Genomic DNA, 24,020 nt, shown 5'->3' on the forward strand with positions numbered 1-24,020 from the left:
GGTGGGGCTGGGGAGGGAGCCCTGGCATTTCAAGACAGGAGGGGGTGATATGGTTGGGCTCTGTGTCCCCACCTAAATCTCATGTTGAAAGGTAATCCCCAATGCTGGAGGCGGGCCTGGTGGGAGGTGACGGGGGCGTGGAGGTGGCTTCTCATGGTCTCACACCATCCTCCTGGATGCTGTTGTCCCTATCGTGAGTTCTTGTGGGGGGGCTTCTCATGGTCTGACACCATCCTCCTGGGTGCTGTTGTCTATCGTGAGTTCTTGTGGGGGGCTTCTCATGGTCTAACACCATCCTCCTGGATGCTGTCTTCCCTGTTGTGAGTTCTTGTGGGATTGGCTTCTCATGGTCTAACACCATCCTCCTGGATGCTGTCTTCCCTGTTGTGAGTTCTTGTGGGGATGGCTTCTCATGGTCTGACACCATCCTCCTTGATGCTGTCTTCCCTATCGTGAGTTCTTGTGGGGGTGGCTTCTTATGGTCTAACACCATCCTCCTGGGTGCTGTTGTCCCTGTCGTGAATTTTTGTGGGGGTGGCTTCTCATGGTCTAACACCATCCTCCTGGGTGCTGTCATCCCTGTCGTCAATTTTTGTGGGGGTGGCTTCTCATGGTTTAACACCGTCCTCCTGGGTGCTGTCGTCCCTGTCGTGAGTTCTTGTGAGATCTGGTTGTTTAAAAATGTGTGGCACCTCCCCCGTTGCTCTCTCTTCCTCCTGCTCCAACCATGTAAGATGTGCCAGCCTCTCCTTTGCCTTCTGCCGTGATTGTAAGTTTCCTGAGGCCTCCCCAGAAGCAGAAGTCGCTATGCTTCCTGTACAGCCTGTGGAACCGTGAGCCAATAAAACCTTTTTCTTTATAAATTACCCAGTCCCAGGTATTTTTTTATAGCAATATGAGAATGGACTAATACAATGGGTATGTTCATCTGCATTCATTAAGGTACAGAAAAAGGAATCAAATGTTTTATTTTAACATCAGTTCAAAAATGTCCATCCATGTCAACTTCTTCTCTCCTAATATGTTGCATCCAGTGTGTCGTTTGCAAAACCTAAAAAAATTATATCCCTCCCATTTATAACCCTCCACAGCTTCCCATTTTCTTCAAGTAAGCCCCGCAGTTCTTCCTGGACCCTCAAGATCCCCCCTGGACACCCGAGAAGGCAGGTGTGAAGCCTTTTGTCTATAAACTCATCTATCTCTCTCCACTCCCCAGTTGAGCTCTCAAAGGACACTGACATCCTTTCTGTTTCTGGAGCATTCCAAGCTGATCCTGGCTTAGGGTTTCTAGAGGCCCTCTCTGCAGGAAAACTCTTTCTTGTCTCCCACTTGGCCAGCTCCTTCTCTCTGCCCACATCTCACTCAGACTCTGAGAAGCATCCCCCCAAATATTCCAACAAAAACAGCTCCCACCCCCACCCTCCATCCCCATCTATCACGTTGTTGGTTTTTCTTCATAATGTATTTGAAATTGCTCACTTGCTTATTAATTTACTTACTGATTAGAATGCAAATTAGATTCGAATGTCAATTTACAAGCACCTGGATGCTTTTTTACCATTTTTCAGCCATATTCCTAGGACTGAGGTGCACAGAGATTACTCAGTACAAACTTGTTTAATGAAATCAATGCTTATTAAACTGATGTCTCCTGTTTACAGGGGAAAATGCCCAGCGTTACAGGTGCAGCGATGGATAAGCCCCAGTGCAAGAGCTCACAGAAGGGCTGCCTGGGCTGCACACCTGTGCGTGCAGTCGCAGAGAGCTCGTGTTGGGGTCACCACAAACCCCCCAGGGCCACGGGGACCCAGGCCCAGACTCCTGGGGGGACTTCTCTGCAGGCACTAAGGGGTGGGTGGGTGTCCAGCAGGGAGACAGGGAAGAGGGCGACCCACGCCATACTCACAGTGCTTGTGGCCAGCATGGTCACGATTATGTACACACGGGACCTGCCGTCCCGGGCAGAGTTCATGGTGTAGCTGTGGTGAGAGTGAGGCCCTGACTCAGTGTCCTGTTGTGTCCAGGTAGAGCTTACTTTTCAGAAGGGAGCCAGAATATTCCTTTAGCATAAAAAGTGAGACAGTCCAGGCTGGTAGGGAGCTGGGAGAATGTCACGGGCTTTGAGAGACCTTCATCGTCAGAAGGAAAACTTTAAAAAGTACTTACTTCTCATGAGTAGGATGAAGTCCAGCACTTCCTGTGTGGTAGATTTCCTTGGATAGTCCTGACTAACTCAGAGCCAAAGGATTTAGAGGTATCCAGGTATCAAACGAAAAACAATTTCAGGCCGGGCGTGGTGGCTCATGCCTGTAATCCTAGCACTTTGGGAGGCTGAGGCGGGTGGATAACGAGGTCAGGAGATCGAGACCAGCCTGGCCAACATGGCAAAATCCTGTCTCTATTAAAAATATAAAAATTAGGCCGGGCGTAGTGGCTCACGCCTATAATCCCAGCACTTTGGGAGGCCAAGATGGGCAGATCACGAGGTCAGGAGATCGAGACCATCCTGGCTAACACGGTGAAACCCCATCTCTACTAAAGATACAAAAAATTAGCTGGGCGTGGTGGTGGGTGCCTGTAGTCCCAGCTACTCAGGAGGCTGAGGCAGGATAATGGCGTGAACCCAGGAGGCGGAGCTTGCAGTGAGCTGAGATCGCGCCACTGCACTCCAGCCTGGGCGACAGAGCGAGAATCCATCTCAAAAAAATTTTTTTTTCTTGTTGTGATATATGTATGCACATATATGTGTACCATGAAATATTACTCAGCTTTAAAAAGGAAGAGGATCTTGCCCATTTGTGACAGTGTGGATGAACCTGGAGGACATCATGTTAGGTGAAATAAGCCAGGTGCAGAGAGACAAACACTGCATGATCTCATTTACATGTGGAGTCTAGAAATGTTGATTCACAAAAGCAGAGAATAGAACAGAGGTTGCCAGGGTCCAGGGGATGGGCGGATGGGGAGCTGTTGATTAAAGGGCATAAACTTTCTATTATAAGAGGAATGGATTCTAGAGAACCAAGGTTCAGCGTGGTGACTATAGTTTACAACAATGTATTGTATACTTGGGATTTGCTGAGAAAGTAGATTTTAAATGTTGTCACGACACACACAGATACACAAAGGGAAGGTGGTGGATGTGTTAATTAGCTTGATTAGGGTAATCATTTTACAATGTATATGTATATCAAAACATCACATTCTACACCTTGAATATATACTATTTTTATTTGTCAATTAATCCTCAGTTAAGCTGAAAAACATTAAAACATGAAAAAAAAAAAAAAAAAAAACTTCTTGGAATCCCAGGGGAAGAGGAAGAGTGCAAGGATGTCTCACAACAGCACGGCTCCAAGAAAGCATGGCTAAAAGACGCTGCTGTTCCTCTGCTAAGGAGATTTTTGTCGTTCATTTGTTCAACAGGGGTAAGTTCCCTGTTTTTCATAGAGCGATTCTCCTCCCTCAGTCCTAGGCCGCTAAGACGTCAGGGGAGCTGATATACACTTCCAAGAACAAGGAGACATCAAAGGGATCTGAGAGTCCACAGCGGCAGCAAAACAGATGCTGCTTCACACGCCCTTTGCTAAGAGTCCTGGAGTTTGAAGTCTCCATGGCTGATCTAAAAGCAAGTTCCTGAGGAAGGAGCCGGAAAGTTCTCTGAAACCAGTAGTGGAAGCTACTCTCTAATAAAACAAAATATTACCATGCTTCTGGAAAGATTCCACACATCAAATACACATTGAATAAAAAGGACAATTCGATTAACTGAGGCTGATTTCTTTTTACAAATTGACTTTGAAAAGGAATTCAGAGCAATAAAAAGGCCACGCCCTGACTTGAAAGCTTTAGCTGCTCAAGGGAGAATTCACGACACATTTGCAAGGGGCTGCCGTAATCAACATGTTTGTAAAATAGGATGAAGGCCTGCCCATAAATTTCAAACCCAAATGAGAAGAAAAGCACACAAAGCAGAAAATGATCCATTCAAGGCCCAAATGCCGGCATCGTGTAAAACGTAACGCATTGAACACACACGCGGTCGGCCCGTGTTGAACACGCGTGACACAGCCCCGTGCAGTGGCTCACACCTGTAATCTCAGAACTGTGGGAGCCTGAGCTGGGCAGATCACTTGAGCTCAGGAGTTTGAACCAGCCTGGTCAACATGGTGAAACCCCATCTCTACTAAAAATACAAAAATGAGGCTGGTGTGGTGGCGTGCACCTGTAACCCCAGCTATTCAGGAGGTTGAAGCATGAGAATTGCTTTGACCTGAAAGGTGTAGGTTGCAGAGAGCTGAGATCGTGCCACTGCACTCCAGCCTGGGTGACAGAGTGAGACTGTGGAAAAAAAGCAAGCAAGCAAGCAAGCAAGCAAGCAAGAAAGGAAGACGGACAGACAGGAAGGGAGGGAGGAAGAAAGAGAAAAAAGGAAAGAAAGGAAAGGAAAGAAACAAGGGAAGGAAGGAAGAAAGGAAGGAAGGAAGACACTTGACAGGCCTCCTCTGCCCTTGTTTCTAGAGCTGCTGCCAGCCTGCTGCTGCCTCTCCACGCTTTGCCTGAGGCCAGAGAATCCCACAGACGATGGTATTTCATGGCATCACTCTTCGAACCACTGCAAGCTTCTTGTATAGCCCCTAAAACACAGGAATGGCTGCAGTTTAGCTGGGCTGGCTTCGAGACCAGGACACAGTTGATGCGTTTTACAATGTACTAATTCGTTGTTCACTCCATGAACAAAAACTGAGGCCTACTAGGTTCCCCAGAGCTGCTCAAGATGCCAGAGCTATGGTGGGGGGTGAGGGGAAGGGCATGAAGGTGCCCATAGTGCTTATAATCCAGGAAAGGAGGACAGGGATGGGCAGACAGGAAAACAGGGGAAAAGGCAAGCAGAGAGCAAGGTTGTGAAAAGTGCTCTGTAGCCTGGGCGAGAGAGATGTCAGTGACTCCGAGTAAGCCGTGATATTAGCGTTACAGGGAAGTGCTCTGACTCAGTGTGATCTCAAAGTTGATAGGATTGCTCAAAGATTAAGTATTCAGACTAAAAGAAAGAGGGAGGGACCAGGATAAATTAAATTATCAGCTGGTTTACTGAGAAAACTCAGAGAAGAAGACCTTCAGGGATACACCAAGCCAGGGAGATGACAAGTACGTGGTAAGATCTGAGCATGCAGAATTTGGGGGAACAGGACTCTAGACAGCCTCTAGAGAGAGCCGTGTTGAAGGCCCTGTGACCCAGCACAGAGAAAGGAATGGTGATCTAGGTCCCTGCCTCTACAGAAGACAAATCCAAGAAGAGAACCAGGAAACTGCAGAGTAGCCAGCCACATGCAAGAAAAATCTGAAGGAGATGAAAGTGTTTCAGGAGAAAGGTACTGAGCAACCAAGGGGCTTAATGCTGCCAGGTCAAGCAGATTCAGAACTGAGATGCCACTGCTGGCTCTGGAATTGTGGTGTCCCTGGGGCTTGGCTGGCGAGAGCAGTTTCCCTGGGACATGGCCAGAGCAGACTTTTGGAGTGAGTGGGGAGTCGGAGGGGACAAGGAAAGGTAATTCTCTAAGGGGTGAGCGCATGAAGATTAGCAGGGCCGTGGGACTGTGGAGAGAGGTGTGTATGCAGTGACAGCAGGTCTTCCTCTGTTTTGTTTAAATGACAGAGGTTACGAAACCATGTGGGTTTGCAGATGGTGATGCTAGAGAATAGGGACACTCATCCTGCAGAAAGGGAAGGAAAATTATCATTCACGTTCTTGAGAAGACAAGGAGGGCTTGACTGGGCTGAAAACACAAGGGGAGGATTGGACCTTTGCTGAGGGCAGGACAACTTCACGGTGATACAAGGAAGGCACGAGTGTGGGTAGCAATGCAGTGTGCGGGTAGTGACTGTGTTGGAAAAACCAGGATGTTCCTAAACAAATCTTTCCATTTTCTTAATGGAGTGTGAGGAAGGATTGTTAGCAGAGAGTGTGTACCTCTGTTGCGGAGGCCTGTGGAGTGAGGCAGAGACAGTGAAGGTGCAGGGAGCTGCAGGTGGGAGTGTGGGTGCACCTAAGATCAGGGCCTGAACAAAGTGAAGCTGTCATCACAGTGGCAGGAAGGGGCGGGCTACCTTCCCTTCCTGATTCCACTGCTGAGTTACAGGCATGGTTGGGAGCCTAATCCTAACACTAACCCTAAAACTACCCCTTAACCATAACCCTAAACCTAACCCTAACCCTAACCCTAACGCTGACCATTAACCCTAACCCAAGCCCCTACCCTAACTCTAACAACCCTGACAGTAACCGTAAGACTAACCTAACCCTAATCCTAACCCTAAACCCTGACCCTGACCATAACCCCTAAGCCTTACTATGACCCTAACCCTAACCCTAATGCCTAACCCTAACCCCAACTCCAACCCCTAAGCCTTAACCCTAACCCCTAACCCTTACATCTAACCCTAACCCTAACGCTAACCCTGGGTGGGTGTGGATGACATTTTGATCAGTGTTGGGATTTGCCAGGGGAGTTCAGCCAGAGAGAGTCGGGCAAGGCGAGATGAATAATAGTTCAGTTAGGATCAGGTTCTTCTCTGAGTAACAAAGACCAAAACTAAAGGGTCTTGAATACAATTGAAGGGTTTTTGTTATTATTATTCTTTTTTCTTTTTTGAGACGGAGTCTCGCTCTGTCACCCAGGCTGGCTGCAATGGTGCGATCTTGGCTCACGGCAACCTCTGCCTCCTGGTTTCAAGCAATTCTGCCTCAGCCTCCTGAGTAGCTGGGATTATAGGTGTGCACCACCAAACCCGGCTTCTTTTTTTTTTTTTTTGTATTTTTAGTAGAGATGGGATTTTGCCATGTTGGCAAGGCTGATCTCAAACTCCTGAGCTCAAGTGATCCACCCTCCCCAGCCTCCAAAAGTGTTGGGATTACAGGCGTGAGCCACTGCACCCAGCCTGTTGTTGTTTCTTTCACATTAAAATCAGGAGGTGGGTGACCAAGAAACAGCAGGGCAGCCCGGGTACCTGTGTTCCTGAGACACCCAGACTCTGCCATCCCTAACCTTTACCCTCACGGCCCAAAGAGGCGCCCAGAGCACCAATCACATCCATGTTCCAAGCAGCAGGATAAGAAGGGACACAAAAATGAAGTGGAAAAGATACATTTTAAGGGATACTCCTGGAAACCATCAAATGACACTTTCCTTCATGGTTAGCTTCAATACAGAGAATCCATTCTGCACAGTCATTTGTCAGGATAAACCTGGGGGCTGTATTTCTATGGAACATCAGTAGGAAGGACAGGGAGGGGCAATCACTCATCTTCTTAGGGAAGTTAACAATGGGTGAGGAGAAAGAGTGAGGCTGATGGATTGAGGCGTCGGTGAGTTCAAAGATTTGCTCCAGCTGGAGTACAAGATTCCAGGAAGAAGAGATTGTGGTGGACGGGCCTGGGACCTGCAAAGTTGACATTCTGGTAGCAGTGTTTTGAATCACAGAAGGGAAATTATTAGAGGTAAAGAGGCTCATAGGCCCTGGTGGGACTCATGGAGAGCCCGGAAAGAAGTGAGTGTGGGAGGAACATTTTCTCAAAGCGGCCTCTGGTGTTTAGAATGGAAGGAATTTTGGATTCCCCTCTGTCGTCATCCAGCTAAAAACGTTGAAGACACTTTTTTTTTTTTTTTTTGAGATGGAGTCTTGCTGTTGTTGCCAAGGCTGGAGTGCAATGGCGCAATCTCGGCTCACCACAACCTCCACCTCCCCGGTTCAAGCGATTCTCCTGCCTCAGCCCCCTGAGTAGCTGGGATTACAGGCGCACACCACCACACCCAGCTAATTTTGTATTTTTAGTAGAGATGGGGTTTCTCCATGTTGGTCAGGCTGGTCTCGAACTCCCGACCTCAGGCGATCCGCCCGCCTCGGTCTCCCAAACTGCTGGGATTACAGGCATGAGCCACCACGCCCGGCCCACTGAAGACATTTTAATTGTGCATTCATTTACTCAGCAGACATTTATTGAGTTCTAAATATTCTGCTAAGCCTTAAAAATCCGTTAATGTGAGAGCCTTCACCTCTGGTTAACAGACATTGCCGGTTAAACAGACGCTATCAGCCTCCTCCCCCAGCCGGTAGTCAAAGCTGTTGTTAACAACAGTTGCCATCACAACTGATTTTAAAGTTAAACATTCCACCCATTTCTCTAGATATCAAAGGCACACTGTAATAAACACATCTAGATGCTCCCGTATGGATGGTCACTTTTGCTAACTGATTGAGTCTCGTGGAGGCCCTTGTGCGCTACTTTCACAGCCTTGACTGGCAATTTGTGTGAATACCTGACTCTGAGTCACAGGACGGAGCGGATGGATATGTGGTTTTCATCTGACAATTTATTTTTGTGGTGCTTCACTCACTATAGGGCTTTTCAACTGGTGCATAATTTAGGTTAAAGTTTCTGAGCAGCTCTGGACTGCAAAAGGGCCTCCCTTCACTGAGCAGATGTATATGACCCCGTGCTTCTCCGATTAACACGAAACTTCAGGGAAACTCTGGGAAAGGTTTCTTCTGTATTTATTGATGAGAATTATGTGAAGCCTCTACAACCATCGTAGTTCATATCTCTAGAGAGGTAAAGGAATACGAACAAAACAAGTCACTGAAAAGGGAGACATGGCCAGTGATAATCAGGCTGCTCAGCTTCCACAGGGGCTACAAACCAGTTTGAACAGATTTCTGTTTGGCCCTTTCTGGGTAGGCTCTACCTTGTGAACACCAACCTTTGCATCTGGCAGGCTCCTTTTTCAAAGGCATGTCATAGTGGTAAAATAATTTAGTTGCAAAGCAGAGTTCTAAAATAGAATGCAGTAGAATTTAATAGATTAAGACATTGTGGAATATACTATAATCGAACAGTAGGGATAAAATAGAAAATATCGGAGACTCTGTCTTGCAACATGAGTAAGAGGAGTTTGATGAAATTAGGTGGGAAATCAAAATTCTAGCCAGGTGTGGACCAGGGTGGGGTTTAAAGGGAGCAGTCGCTGTCTATACAAATTTCTTATTCCTGTTTTATATGGAAACTTGGAGATTTTTCCCCCTCCTCCTTTCTTCTATCTTTTCTTCCTTCATTTCTTTCATTTTTAAACTTTCATTCTTTTTTCTGTTCTTTCTTTTTATCCATCCCCCCCTCCCTCTCCCTCCCTTCTTGCTTCTTTTTTCTTTCCTTCTTTCCTTCCTTTTTCTTTCTTTTTTCTTTCTTTCCTTTCTTTCTCTTTCTTTCTTTCTTTCTTTTTCTTTCTTTCTTCTTTCTCTCTCTTTCTTTCTTTCCTTCCTTCCTTATTTCTTTTCTTTCTTTTCTTCTTTCTTTCCCTCCCTCCCTCTCTCCTTCCTTCCTTCCTTCCTTCCCTCCCTCCCCCCCCCTTTCCTTCTCTCTCTCTTTCTTTCTTTCTTTTTTCTTTCTTTCTTTCTCTCTCTCACTGTCTCTCTTCCTCTGCCTCTCTCTTTCTCCTTTAATGAGTCAGAGAAAAAAAAATCTCTTTAATCTTCTTTTTCCTTTTGTGCTGTGATTTTTAACACCCAATTCTAAAGAAGCTCTGTAATCTTTAGGAAGTAGGGATACAGCTTCCAGTAAACTTTCTTTCATTTAGTTACAGAGAATACAGTTACAAACCTCAAAGTTTCTGGTTTCTCCGTGTTAGACTCTACTACCTTTGCAGACCACTAAGCCTTTGTTTTAAAAGTCATTTTACAGCTATATCCCCTCTCCCCCCAAAAAAAATAAAAATTTATTTTCACACATCTAATAAGTGTTTGAATCAAATTCACTGATCTGCAAAGCAAACTAGAATAAGAACTGAATTTGAAAGTCAAAGAAAAGAAGCAATGGTGTATCAGAGAAAAGGATAGAGATATGTTAGAACGAAAGCAGACAGTTCTTGTCCTTATGGAGTTTACAGTCAAGAAGGAAAAGCACATGAAGCAAAGAACTGGAAAGATAAATGTGCTGGTACTGATGGGGGAGGCTGCACATAAATGGGACAGGGAATGTCAGGGGAAAACTCTCTGACTTTTCTGCTCATGGTTGCATAAACCTAAAACTTCTCTAAAGCATAAAATCAGCCAGGCATGGTGGCTAATGCCTATAATCCCAGCACTTTGGGAGGCCAAGGCGGGGGGATCTCTTGAGCCCAGGAATTCAAGACCAGCCTAAGCAACATGGTGAAACCCTGTCTCTATAAAAAATACAAAAATTAGCCAGGTGTGGTGGCATGTGCCTGTAGCCCCAGTTACTCGGGAGTGTGAGGCAGGATGACCGCTTGAGTGGTGGAGGTGGAAGTTGCAATGAGCTATGATCACACCACTGTACTCCAGCCTGGGGACAGAGCCAGACACTGTCTTAAAATAAAATAAAATAAAATAAATAAAAAGAATAAAATCTATTAAAATGAAAACAAACAAAAAATAGCAACAGCAAAAAAAATATATATATATAAAACTATAATCATGAAAGAAACAGAGAGAGGAGCCAGAAAGGGGTGTATTTTGGTGACCTGACCTAATTTTTTTCTGTGGAAGCTCAGATCTAAATGAAGAGTTAGTATTGGCCAGGCAAATGGCTCAATGTTCTGGACACAGGCAAGGGCATGCCCAGAACCCAGCAGTAGGAGAGGGTAGGGCTTGGCATGTTGGAGGATGACTAGGAGGCCAGTCCGGTGGGCTGTAGAGAGGGTGGAAGGGAGGCTGGGCTAAATTGGGGGTAACAGCGGTGGGCGATCAACAGAAATTTTTAAGAAGGTAAATGCTCTAATAACATTGACTTTTTTAAAACAGTTTGCCCCACTGTGTTTTATTTACAGCGATATAATTTGCAGTGAAATGCACAAATCAGTGAAATTTTACATATGCAACCTCTGTCACTCACCACCCAAACCAGAGTGGTGTCTTCCCATCATCCCAGGGCCTCTAGTCCTTTTCCAGCGTTGCCTGAAGACACAAACTACTGATGGCTGCATCCACATGACTGATTTCAAACACAGCATGCTGCACGAGAAAAGCAGGCTACGCGCGTGGAGAGTGGATGGCTCCATCACCCTGCTGTTCAGGTTTTCTTTTTGAGTTCTTTTGGCTTTATTATGGAATAGAGGTTACAGAAAGGCAAAAGCTTTGGCCATAGCAGGAGGGAAGATCTTCCTTATCCTGGAGGAGGAAGTAGGGTCTCCGTAATGTGTGTGTGGTGCTCGGGGCTCCCTGCAGCCTGAAGCCAGAGTGTGTCCTCACCCTGCCCTGGGCCAGCCCTGTGACCTGGAGGGAGCAACTGAAACGCACTGGGCCTCGGCTTCCTCGTCTGTGAAATGGGGATGCTAACAGTGCTACCTCCTCTGGTTGGTTTGTGGCAAAGGATACATGAGGCAATCTGTGTAAAATGCTTGGAGGGCGGCAAGTGTGGTTACCATGGAGATTGACTGGTACTGTCTTCCACATCCTGTGTTGACTAAGCACGCACACTAGAATACAGTTCCAAACTATTATCAAACATGAATACAATTCAGAAAATAAACATGCAGCAAAACTTGCCATAAAGATTGCATGAAACTGTCACTTTAAGAAAAATACATTAAAAATTACCTTAAATACCGAAAAGTACTTTTGTAGGTAAGGATCAGTCCAATAAATTTAACCTGTATTTGAATCACTGTAAAACAACTTGGTTCATAAATTTGTCTTCATCTAGTGGGGGTGACTTTTGTAGCTTCTGTCACTGCTGCCTGGAGTATAAAATTAAACACCTTTTTGCAGAAAAAGCCTCCAGCTGTTTTTTTTTTTTACTCTCAAATAATACGGGGTGATTTTTAAAAGACCTGAGACACACAAAATGCTACCTTTTGTAATGCTTTAGGAGGAGGTCTTCAGAAAGTATGAACCAAACGCAAAATAAAAGATTTTTTTTTTTAACGTTATAAGCACTGTACACGGATGAACTCTGCCAGGCTGGTGGGATTCTTTCTGATTAGATGACTGAATTTTATTTTTGGATTTTCCCCTTTTGCTGTATCCTTTTTATTTCTTAAAAAAGGAAAAAGGGTTAGCTGCCTGCTAGTGCACAGTTCTGCCTTTAACAGAGAAATCTGAAATCTAGGCCAGGGAGAAAAAGATGCTTTTATCCCTCCAGTGTTCGCAGCGTGAAGCATTTGGCGTTCACTCTGCAGCCGTCCTGAAACCAGATCTTCAGTGACCCGGGGCTCAGCTTGGGTGGTGCTGAACAGTGACCCGGGGCTCAGCCTGGGTGGTGCTGAACCCTGATGTTGGTGTTGGTGTTGGTGGGATTTCTTCAGGAGACCATGCTGTCTTCTACATTTACCTCAGTCTGGTCCTGCAGGGTCCTTTCTGCCTTCGCTTTTTAGCTCTTAGGGGAAGCGTCCCCTGAAGCTTTCACAAATCCCAGCGGGGCTGCTGATTGGGTCTGAAACAAGATCAAGAAATTCAGGTAGCAAGAAAAGATCGGAAAGGCAGCCAGGGAGAGGCAAAAGGTGGACACTTTTCCTTTCATTGACTTTGAAAGTAGCTTTGTGTGCTTATATTTTGAGAATATAAGAACACAATAGAGAGTATAAACTTTTATAAATGAAAGGAATGAAATCACAGGTATCGTAGGTGAGCTATTAAATCTATGTAGGGAGCACCCTAATATCTGACTCTCTCTGAAACCCCAGGGTGATAGGCCCTGTACAGGAGGGGAGTGAGGCTGTTTATTGCAAAATTCCCATTGAGGACATGTGGACACAAAGAAGGGAACGATACCCACTGGGGCCTATTCGAGGGTGGAGGCATGAGGAGGGTGAAGATTGAAAACCTACCTCTCGGGTACTATGCTAATGGTGTGGGCAACACAGTTATTTGTACACTAAACCCCCTCGATACACAATGAGCCCATATAACAAACTTGCACAGGTACCCCTTGAACCTAAAATAAAAGTTGGAAAGAAAAAATAAAGAACACACCCAGCAGAGCATGAGAGGACATCTACAGCACGTGTCGCACGCCCTTCACTTCAGCCTCTGTTGTGTCGTCCCATCCAGGCAGCATCTACATGCTGGGGGGTTGGAGGGGGGTCCTGGGCCCTCCCCACCATCCCTGCAGCAGCTCACCAGGCCCTTGCTCTGTTCCTGTGATGTGACTGTCTCTGCAGATCAGCAGAGAACCCAACCTCCTCTTCTCAGATGCCCCATCTGTTTTCACTTCAGTCCTGTGTCGCCTTTCCCCTGAATCTCTTCACTTTGTCCCCAGAGATTTCTCTGACAACTGTGTCCCAGTTTGCTGGCTGCACCTTGGAGAAGGCTGCTGGGGTGGCTGGGGTAGGAGGAGGGCAGTTGATGTCCTTCGGGTGAGGTGGGTGCTCTTACCATATCCCGGGGAAGTTTGCTTTTGCTAAAAGAATTTCTTTCTCTTCACCAGCCTTGACTTTTATTGCAAATGCACCCCCCACATCAACCCTTTAAAAAAATGCCTCTGGGGTAGATGCATGCCAAGTCTCAAGAAAGGAAGTGGTGTTTGCCTGGCCCCCATATGGGAGGCTAGGGGATGCAGTGGTAAAGGTGCCACGAAAACCCTCCTCCACCACAGAGTTCAAAGAATTAGTTTGGAGATGGCCACCTCTGATGCCCAAGTCACTCTGTGAATTATTATCCTATCTCATTTTTTAAAAAATTTTAAATGTATTAAGTATTATAAGTATTTCGGGTACAATGCTACACACTCAATATACTAACTTTGAATAAGTCTCATTCCTGACACAGCTCACATTTCAGTAAAGTAGAAACATAAGTAAGCAGAGATTTATAATGAATTGTGATAGATGCTAATAAAGACATTTATGAAACAATACAGCCACCAAGCAGGACTTACACATCTATTGTTTTTTTTTTATGTGAGAGGAGTTCCAAGCACTAAGACTAATTGTATTATTAACTTCAACTAATAGCACCCGGTGAACACATTCAATGTCTCCTCCAGTATCCTGTGTTCTTAAATGGAGTATTCTTAGCTTTTAGAGTATGTGGTTTAAAATCCTGGGTCAACCACCTACTAGTTTTTATAAACTTAGCCAAGTTACTTGAACTCTGTGCCTCAGTTTACTTTTCTGCAAAATGAAAAATTAAAAATAGTACTTAACTTATAGGTTGTTCTGAGAATAAAATTGCTTAATACATAAAAAGTGATTGAATTAGTGCCTGGCCATAACGAGAACTTCATAAACTTTAATTTTTTTTTTTTGAGATGGAGTCTCACTCAGTCACCCAGGCTGGAGTGCAGTGGCGCGATCTCAGCTCACTGCAGCCTGCACCTCCTGGGTTCAAGTGATTCTCCTGCCTCAGCCTCCCAAGTAGCTGGGCCTAGAGGGGTGCACCACCACACCCAGTTAATTTTTGTATTTTTAGTAGAAACGGGGTTTCACCATGTTGGCAGGCTGGTCTTGAACTCCTGACCTCAAGTAATCTGCCCGCCTCGGCCTCCCGAAGTGCTAGGATTACAGGCGTGAGCCACTGCTCCTGGCCTATAAACTTTAACTCTCTAACTCTACCACGGAGATGGTAGTTCTTGCTATCCTCATCAACACTAATGAATTTCCCTCTCACTGTTCTCTGGTGTAAAAATAATGCTGAAGTCGAGTTGGACACACACGAGACTCTGACGCAACCATGGCTAGACAAACTTACGTTGGCAAAGCTGCCAGGCCTGGCTTCCTGCTCACTGCCTGGTAAAAGTCAAGCTAGAATGATTGGCAGAAATCAAAGTCTTGGTCAGAAGAGTTCCAAAACCATTCTTTTTTAAGATTCAAAACATATTTACCAAGAAAAGTCAACTTTTGGCACTGACAAAGCCAAATTTCTCAGAAGGCAAACTCAAACACACAAAGAATATAAAAAAATTGGATCAAAATATTGACCTTGGAATCCATATTGATAATTCCAGGCTTAATGCCAGTCAATTCTAATTGGCTAAAACAATGATACTATTGTTGTATAATCCTATCCTGCTGTAGGTTGTAAAGAATAGTTGCCATATGATAGATAGGTGTTAAATACACACTTTTGAGATGGAGTCAAGGGGAGGAAAGATAGACTCCAACTCTTGACTGGAGAAATGCTAAGAAGTTTGGGGGCTATGTTTTAAATCCAAGGCCATCTTTAGAAAATTTTAAAAGTCATGTTTATTAAATTTGAGAGCATAATAGGGCCAAAAATGGAAAATTACTGAACACTGAAGTATTGTTAAAACATTAAAAACTTGAAAATTAAATTAACCGACTCACATGTGAATCTCTGTATTTTGTAACAGTGATCTCCATTATAGATATATATATATACATGTAAAATATTTCACCCGAGTTAGGAGCCAACCCCTTACATTTGTTTTCTAAACTTAAAAATAAAAGTAGAGTAGCTCCTATATGACCTAAGGTGACTTTAACATGATTTACCCATATTCTTCCAACAGTTTCACATCCTATAACTTAACCCATTGAGCTTCAGGTGCAGTATTTTAAGGTACATAACGAATAATGTATAAATAACTTTAGCTTTTTATTATAGACTCTCAAAATAAAAGTGTCGTGCAGGCTCAGACACCCAAAGCCATGGCCTTTCAGAGAGTCTGACCCTCAGAAATCACACCACACATCTACAACCATCGGATCTTTGACAAACCTGACAAAATCAAGCAGTGGGAAAAGGATTCCCTATTTAATAAATGGCACTAGGAAAACTGGCCAGCCATATGCAGAAAGCTAAAACTGGACCCCCTTCCTTACACCTTATACAAAAATTAACTCAAGATGAATTAAAAAATTAAATGTAGGCCGGGCGGGGTGGCTCACGCCTGTAACCCCAGCACTTTGGGAGGCCGAGGTGGGCGGATCACAAGGTCAGGAGATCGAGACCACCCTGGTTAACATGATGAAACCCTGTCTCTACTAAAAATACAAAAAATTAGCCGGGCGAGGTGGCGAGAGCCTGTAGTCCCAGCTACTCGGGAGGCTGAGGCAGGAGAATGGTGTGAACCTGGGGGACGGAGCCTGCAGTGAGCCGAGATGGCGCCACTGCACTCCAGCCTGGGCGACAGCCAGACTCCATCTCAAAAAAAAAAAAAAAAAAAAAAAAAAAATTAAATGTAAAACCCAAAACTGTAAAAACCCTAGAAGAAAACCTAGGCAATACCATTCAGGACATAGGCATGTGCAAAGATTTCATGACAAAAACGCTAAATGGAATTGCAGTAAAAACTAAAATTGACAAATGGGATCTAATTAAATGAAAGAGCTTCTGCACAGTAAAAGAAACTATCGTCAGAGTGAACAGGCAACCTACAGAATGGGAGAAAATGTTTGCAATCTACCCATCTGACAAAGGTCTAATATCCAGAATCTACAAGGAACGTACACAAATTTACAAGTAAAAAACAGAAAAACCCATAAAAAGTGGGCAAAGGATATAAACAGATATTTCTCAAAAGAAGACCTTTATGTGGCCAACAAACATATGAAAAAAAGCTCAATCATTAGAGAAATGCAAATCAAAACCACAATGAGATTCCATCTCACAACAGTCAGAATGGTGATTATTAAAAAATCAAGAAACAATAGATGCTGTTGAGGCTGTGGATAAATAAGAATGCTTTTACACTGTAGGTGGGAAAGTAAATTAGTTCAACCATTGTGGAAGACAGTGTGGTGATTCCTCAAGGATCTAGAACCAGAAATACCATTTCACCCAGCAATCACATACTGGGTATATACCCAAAAGAATATAAATCTTTCTACTATAAAGACACATGCACACGTATGTTTATTGCAGCACTATTTACAATAACAAAGAATGAAACCAACCCAAATGCCCATCAATGATAGAGTGGATAAAGAAAATGTGATACGTATACATCATGGAATACTATGCAGCCATAAAAAAGATCATGTCTTTTGCAAGGACATGGATGAAGCTGGAAGCCATCATCCTCAGCAAACTAACACAGGAACAGAAAACCAAACACTGCATGTTCTCACTCATAAGAAGGAGTTGAACAATGAGAACACATGGACACAGGGAGGGGAACATCACACACTGGGGCCTGTCAGGGAGGGTTGGGGGCAGGGGGAGGGAGAGCGTTAGGACAAATACCGAATGCATGTAGGGCTTAAAACCTAGATGATGTGTTGATAGGGGCAGCAAACCACCATGACACATGTTTACCTGTGTAACAAACCTGCACATTCTGCACATGTATCTCAGAACTTAAAGTAAAATGAAAAAAAGGAGAGTCTGACATAAGGAGATTGCAGTTAGCTTTAATTTACATTTAATTTGCTGTTGCATTTGAAACCATTCATTCCCAAGCAATGCCCTTTTTCTGTACGGTCTTTATTTCTTTGATGTACAGCTCCATAAAGATGCCAGTGCAATGCTTCACCTTTCTATCTGAGGTCCTTAAGTAATTTCAAAAGCCTGTTTCATTCCTGACTTTATAAATGCAGAAACAGAGGCAAAGAAGCCTTCAGTCAATAGCTCAAGGACACCTAGAGCCTTGGCAGCAGGTGCCGTGCGGAGTTAGCGCCCCTGGCTCTTCAGGAGGCCCCTCTCCTAATTGCCCGGCACAGCCACCTAATTCACTCGGTGCTTTTAGAAAGCAATAGTTATTGCTGCCTGACTCGGGATAGACTGTTTTATAATCCTATAATATGTGAAATTAATTTTCTCAGTGATTCAGTACCAGATTTTTCTCCAAGCTGGAGCTAATCCAGACAGTTAATACTATTTTCTTGATTTTTGTTGTCCAAAAGAAGATAGCTTCATCTTACCTTCAAAAGTATTAGTAGGTCTATAGGAAAGGTCTAATGATTTCTTTGTTTTTTTAAGTACATTCTACAGCTTTATCTGCTCTGAAGAACTGAGTTTAACTTCTAAATTGGTATTTATAAATTATTTCATAATCAGAAAATGTCTAGTTTTCTAGGACAGTGTCTAACCAAAACAATGCGATTATATATTATAAAAATTTGAGTACTTCTCACTCACTCTGGCATTCTATCTCAGAGTTGGATTATGTTTTGGACCTCTGTGACCCATGTAAATAATTGAAATGGCAAGTGAACATACACGCATCCATATTTATGTTTTTTTCTTTTTTCCAAACTAAGCCTGCAGTGCAACAGGCTTTGCTGCCTTTGGAGCTGAAGTAAGCGATCTCTTCATTATATATTCAGGGACACAAAGAAGACCGCAAGTCACTTTTTAGGAAATGCGAGTACACTACTGGGTTCCTTTAGAGAAATTAAGAGCAAGGTGAACGATTGGTCAGTAGGGGTGATCGTGATCGGGGCTGTGGCAAGGACTCCGCAGGAGGCAGTTGATTGTGAAATACCGAAGCCTCCGGTGCTCTCCAGGCCTCAGCACAATCTCCAGCGTTCCCGGCTTTGTCTTTCAGGAGCTGGACAGGGGTCCTCGATACAAAAACAACATTCAGTCCTCCCAAGAGACAGCCTCTTCCCTTTTAGTTTCATGCTCCAAGCAGGCAGAGAGAACCATAAACTTTTCCTTCCACAAAAGTAATGAAACACGTGAGTGCGTATTTATCAGCCACATTTTACTTTTGTGAAAACCTTGTTGTGTTACATTTCATAAAATTTAGAAGTGCAGGAAGTGTTGGTCATTCTCTTGTTTATTCCCCAACTTTGATGTTCGGAAGTCAGAGATCAAGACGTGCTTGTCCGCAGGTGGCCAGTTAGCAGATGGCCCCGGACCCTGGTCTCCTACCTCCTGGTTAAACTATCCTCCTAACTGGGGGCTTTGTTCAGCTCTGCTTCATTTAGTGAAACGCTGACGTTGTAAGCCTACTGTGGAGTGTGTGTTTAGGCAAATAGGAGCGGTGCTGTCTGCAGCAGGCTCCACGCCATGTGGGTGACGAAAGGGACCCAGTGTTAGGGAGGGAACTCCTGAAGTCTTTGTGCTCCACCATCTTTTGAGTGATTTTTCAGGGAAAGCCTGGGAGTAGTGGGGAGGGACAAACGGGGGACTCTGCTGGTGACTTCATGCTGTGTGGCCTGGGCTCAATGTCCTGCCCTGGCAGCCGCATTCTTTGTGCTGGAGTCTGCCTTAGGGCAGGACCTAAGGCTTCCACCTCACCTTCACCTGGGAAGAGGACTGTGTAATCCAACCCATTCTGAAATGATTACTATTTATGTATTTATTCACGTATTTTTTGAGACAGGATCTCACTCTGTCTTCCAGTCTGGAATGCAGTGGTGCTATCACAGTCGAACTCCTGGGCTCAAGCGATCCTCCCGCCTCAGCCTCCCGAGTAGCTGGGACTACAGGTCAATGCCATCACACCGGGCTAATGTTTATTTATTTATTTTGTTGTAGAGACGGAGTCTCACTGTGTTGCCCAGGCTGGTCTCAAACTCCTGGCCTCAAGCGATCCTCCTGCCTTGGCCTCCTAAAGCACTGGGATTACAGGTGTGAACCACTGTGCCCGGCCTAAAATTATTTTGATCTTATACTGTGCTTCTCTGCTGAAGTAATGTGCTAGTCATGGCAATTTACTCATCAGCTACTTAAAAAACGTCTCTGAATGATGATAGCAGTATCCCGTGGGACATCAGGAAGCTACTTAGTTCCCTCTGCTCTGTTTTAATTTTACCAATAGCCATTCAGGACTTTTATAGAAATTCCCATCAACATCTCAAGCGGGTTTTCAGTCTTTCCTTGAATAGTAAAATGGCACAGTGTAACCTCAACCTGCAGCAACAACTTACAGTGTCTGGAGTCCAAATGAACGATGTTTCCTTGCCCTCTAAGCTGGGCCTGTCACTCGAGCACTGGTAGGACCAGTGGCTTTGTAAATCAGTCTTCTATTTATTATTATTATTATTATTATTTTTATGAGATGGAGTTTCGCTCTTTTTGCCCAAGCTGGAGTGCAGTGGCCCCATCTCAGTCCACTGTGACCTCCGCCTCCCAGGTTCAAGCGATTCTCCTGCCTCAACCTCCCGAGTAGCTGGGATTACAGGCATGCTTCACCACACCCAGCTGATTTTTGTATTTTTAGTAGAGACAGGGTTTTGCCATGTTGACCAGGCTGGTCTTGAACTCCTGACCTTAGGTGATCTGCCTGCCTCGGCCTCCCAAAGTGCTGGGATTATAGGTGTGAGCCACCATGCCTGGCTGTAAATTAGTCTTTAATGTAAACATTTCCTCAGCTCACTCTCTGCACCTGATTTGGATGGAATAGGGTAGGAGGGTTTGAAACTTAAATATTATTTTAAAGAGGTGGATTTATTCAAAGCATGGAAAATGTTAGTTGTACCTTTCCTTCCTAAGGCGCTTTCTAAGGAATCCAGCTTACAATTTCTGTAGCTATACTTTATTTCCAGCCGCAATCAGTCATCAGGATATAGGAGTTTTATTGATCTGTGCAGTTTATTCTAGTTAAAAAAATTATGCCAAATCAAATAATTGAATAGATGCCCCAGTCAAAATTCTCTAAACATTGCCATTAGGTATAGGCCATACTATATATACAAAGTAAACCATGAATCATTAGACACTGAACATTACTATTACATATAGGCCATACTACATATACAAAGTAAATCATGAACCATTAAACAGAACAATGCAATGCTTTTCTTTGTGAGCTAGTGATCAAAACCAAGCCCATGAGAACTAGAAAGTCTTAGGTCAAATCAGTGTTATTGGAGAAGAGATTAAGTTATTTGACCTTTTCTCGGAGACAATTTAAGTCTGACACATGATCTTTACCCCCTGGAGAAGCAAATTCGCAACTCAGTGCACTCGATTCACCTTGCAATACAATCGCTGAAAATACACCTTCCACCTTCCAAACAAATTTCGGAAGATGAACTGCATTCCATTCAAATCATAGCAACTATTATGTACCAGTCATCAGAAGCTAATTCTGTACTTATCACACCTTGAGGGAGACCCGCTGCTGCATGAGATAGACACAAGGGGCAATTTATTCATGGAGAAGTGAGAGCAGCAGGATGGAAATGGGGAAAAGAACTTTATCCCGGCCACTTCTGGGAGAGGGCAGAACATCTCTGATGGAAACAGGTGTTCCTGATTCTAAGAAATAAATGCTCTGCTGTGTTGACATGAAGCTACTCTGTTCAAATTCAAGAGCGACAACATTTTATACAACCTGTACTCTCCCAAGAGACGGGTTAAAAAACATACATTGAGACATATTTTAGTATGGGGTGGAGCTCCATGTATGTCGACAACAGTCTAGTAATGCAAAAGATGTGTAATATATAATAAAGCTGCAGAGAATAAATCCAGACCGTGAGATTCTATTCGTATTTCTTAAATACAGTCTGATTGTGAAATCATTCTCCTATACTCCTTTGTAATTTTTTGGAGTATTTCCAGGGATTGCTGATATTTTACTCACAAGAAAAAAATACACAAAATGAATCATAAGACATAAATAAATTGAAAACAGGGAGTTTCTCTGTAATGATCTTTCCTAAGCCATGGATGGCAGAGCGAAAATCTTGCCGCCTCCTACATTTGATGAGTGATACTGTGATACTGCTGATTTTGGTCTTAATTTTTAATTTTTATTTTTATTATTTTTTTAAGACTGATTCTTGCTCTGTCACCTAGGCTGGAGTGCAGTGGCACAATCTCTGCTCACTGCAACCTCCACCTCCTGGGTTCAAGTGATTCTCCCACCTCAGCCTCCCGAGTACAGGTGCCCGCCCCACGCCTGGCTAATTTTTTGTATTTTTGGTAGAGACGGGGTTTCACCGTGTTAGCCAGGATGGTTTTGAACTCCTGACCTTGTGACCCGCCCGCCTCGGCCTCCCAAAGTGCTGGGATTATAGGCGTGAGCCACCGCGCCTGGCTTTGGTCTTAATTTTTTTTAAAAAAGGGTCCTACGTCATCATTGTAGCCTAAAACTAGAAATGAAAAACAAAAAAACAGACTATTGAGGGTTTCTTTCATAAGGAATTTCACCCATTCTACTTTCGGAAAAATGAATGTTTGGAAAATATGCAATTAGGTATCATCTCGGATCATAAAGAAATTTGAATGGAAATTTTTAGAAATTTTGATTTTCTCAGTTTTTGCAGCAGATACTAAGCATCTAATCATCCCATGTATGAAGAAAAGAAGAAGCTTCTTTTGACAATGATGTGTATCATCCTCAGGCTCTGTTTCTCTAACACTGGATACTGCAGAGGCAGCCACGTCTCCAACTTCCCAGGACGCGGTTTTGTGTTTGGAGAGTACAGCAGCAGTTTAGGCAGCAACTAAGAACCAAGGAAACGTATTCGTAAACGCTCTTTGCCACAACTTCATCTCCCTTTTCTCCCCCTCACCTCAAAAAACCCCCACACAGCCAATGATAGAAACAATGCTCCTAGTAAAGGAAAAAGAAAAGGAGGAGGAGAAAACAATACCAAAACATGCAGTTTACTGTGTTGATGCTATTCAGGATGCAAATAGAAATAGCCAAAGTCCCAGCGCCTCTCTGCTGAGCGCAGACAGAAGCTGAACCAGGCTTGCGCTGCGGCTGTCCCCGTGCAGGCGGAGGTGTGTGATCACGGGAGGAATGTTTATTATTACTTCTCTTCCCCCTAGAGAGGTAGCTTCAGTTCCTTAATGCAGAGTAGAGCTGGTGGGGAAGTGTGAGGTATTCAGCCCCTCCCTGGGCACCAGGCTCCTGTCCTGACCTGCATCCATTGTCAGGATGTCCTCAATGCACGCAGGAATCATCTCCTCCCAGACACAGCTGGTGGGGACCCAAGTCCATCTGGACTTCTGCAGAATGTTTCCATGATAATGGTTGGAACTTCTAGTCCATCCTTTTGTGCCACATTTTATTTTTGTGGCCTTGAAGCCACAAAGCCTTCACAGACGGCACTTTGCCCGGTTGCATCTGGTCTCCATTTTTTAAAAAGTAGCCTTCAATTTGATCATTGCAGGTTTTATTTTCACGCGACGCTAGATTTATGCTTTCCTTAATAATGTTCTGCTGCAAAGTTAAACTACTCCTGAGAGGACATCTTTGGCATCTGTAGCTAAGCAAATATTTTCTCTGGAGACAGAATTTTTAAAAATGAAATCACACAGTGGCCTTTTTTGTAGTATTTTCATTATTTTGGTCATTAAATTAAACATTAGCTTCTAAATGTTTAAAAATAATTGTAGTTACTTAAAACTATTCCCAGGAGGGGATTTTCTCAGTTCTCTCCTTCTATCTCACAGAAGGGATCTGCGAACACCCCTGACGCCATACGAGGATTACAAACCAGGAACCAAGAAGCAACAAACAGCCTGTCTTCTTCCTTCCAGCTTCTCCACCCACCCCTGACTAGTGAGTTTCCATCCCGCACGCCTGTGCATACGTGTGCTAGTGGCCTATCACTGAGAATTCTTCAGAACCAAAGATGACTTCAACCCCCAGGGCCATCAAGCATCAGCTATTATTTTGCTTCCGCTGGGGCACACAAATCAAGAGTTAGTTTCTACTCTTCAAGTGCACTTTCTTGCTTAGGAAGAGTTTTCTGATTTCAGCTCCTGCTGCAGGCTTAAATGGAACCTTACTGTGACCTCAGCGGGAGGGACTTCTGCCTTCTCACAGCTTTCTGATTGAGCTAAAGTTTTGAGGACATTTCTAAGAATTGCCACAGCCAACTTCAACACTCTAATTTTTGTTTATGATGCAAATAAGAATGGCCATGGCTCTTATTTCCTTATACCTTTGAAACAATGATTACAAATAGCATGTGTTGAACACGTTTCATGAAAGATTAACAGGTATTTCACTTCTCCCCTGCAGCAGCACCAAGGGGCTTGGCAAGAAGGCCACACACCTAAGACGCCCATTCAGATTCACCCAAGGCTCATTTCCCTTCCAGGGCAGAGCTCCAGCACCTGTGCTGTGGGGAACCCACCACACTACAGAGCTTTAAAACCCTCACTCTGTGGGTGTCACATCCTGCAGAGAAGCCTAG

General features: G+C 44.1%; 1 long non-coding RNA gene across 1 annotated transcript; it reads left to right on the forward strand.

Moving 5' to 3' along the window:
* Positions 1–15: 15 nt before the first annotated feature.
* On the forward strand, positions 16–23,753 carry LOC134761997 (uncharacterized). The gene is made up of 3 exons (XR_010141431.1): positions 16–91; positions 10,839–11,084; positions 23,272–23,753. It is a non-coding gene; the product is annotated as an uncharacterized LOC134761997 (long non-coding RNA).
* The last annotated feature ends 267 nt before the right edge of the window (positions 23,754–24,020 follow it).

The sequence above is a fragment of the Pongo abelii genome, chromosome 8 (genome assembly GCF_028885655.2).
Source record: "Pongo abelii isolate AG06213 chromosome 8, NHGRI_mPonAbe1-v2.0_pri, whole genome shotgun sequence".
NCBI classification, from domain to species: Eukaryota; Metazoa; Chordata; class Mammalia; order Primates; family Hominidae; genus Pongo; species Pongo abelii.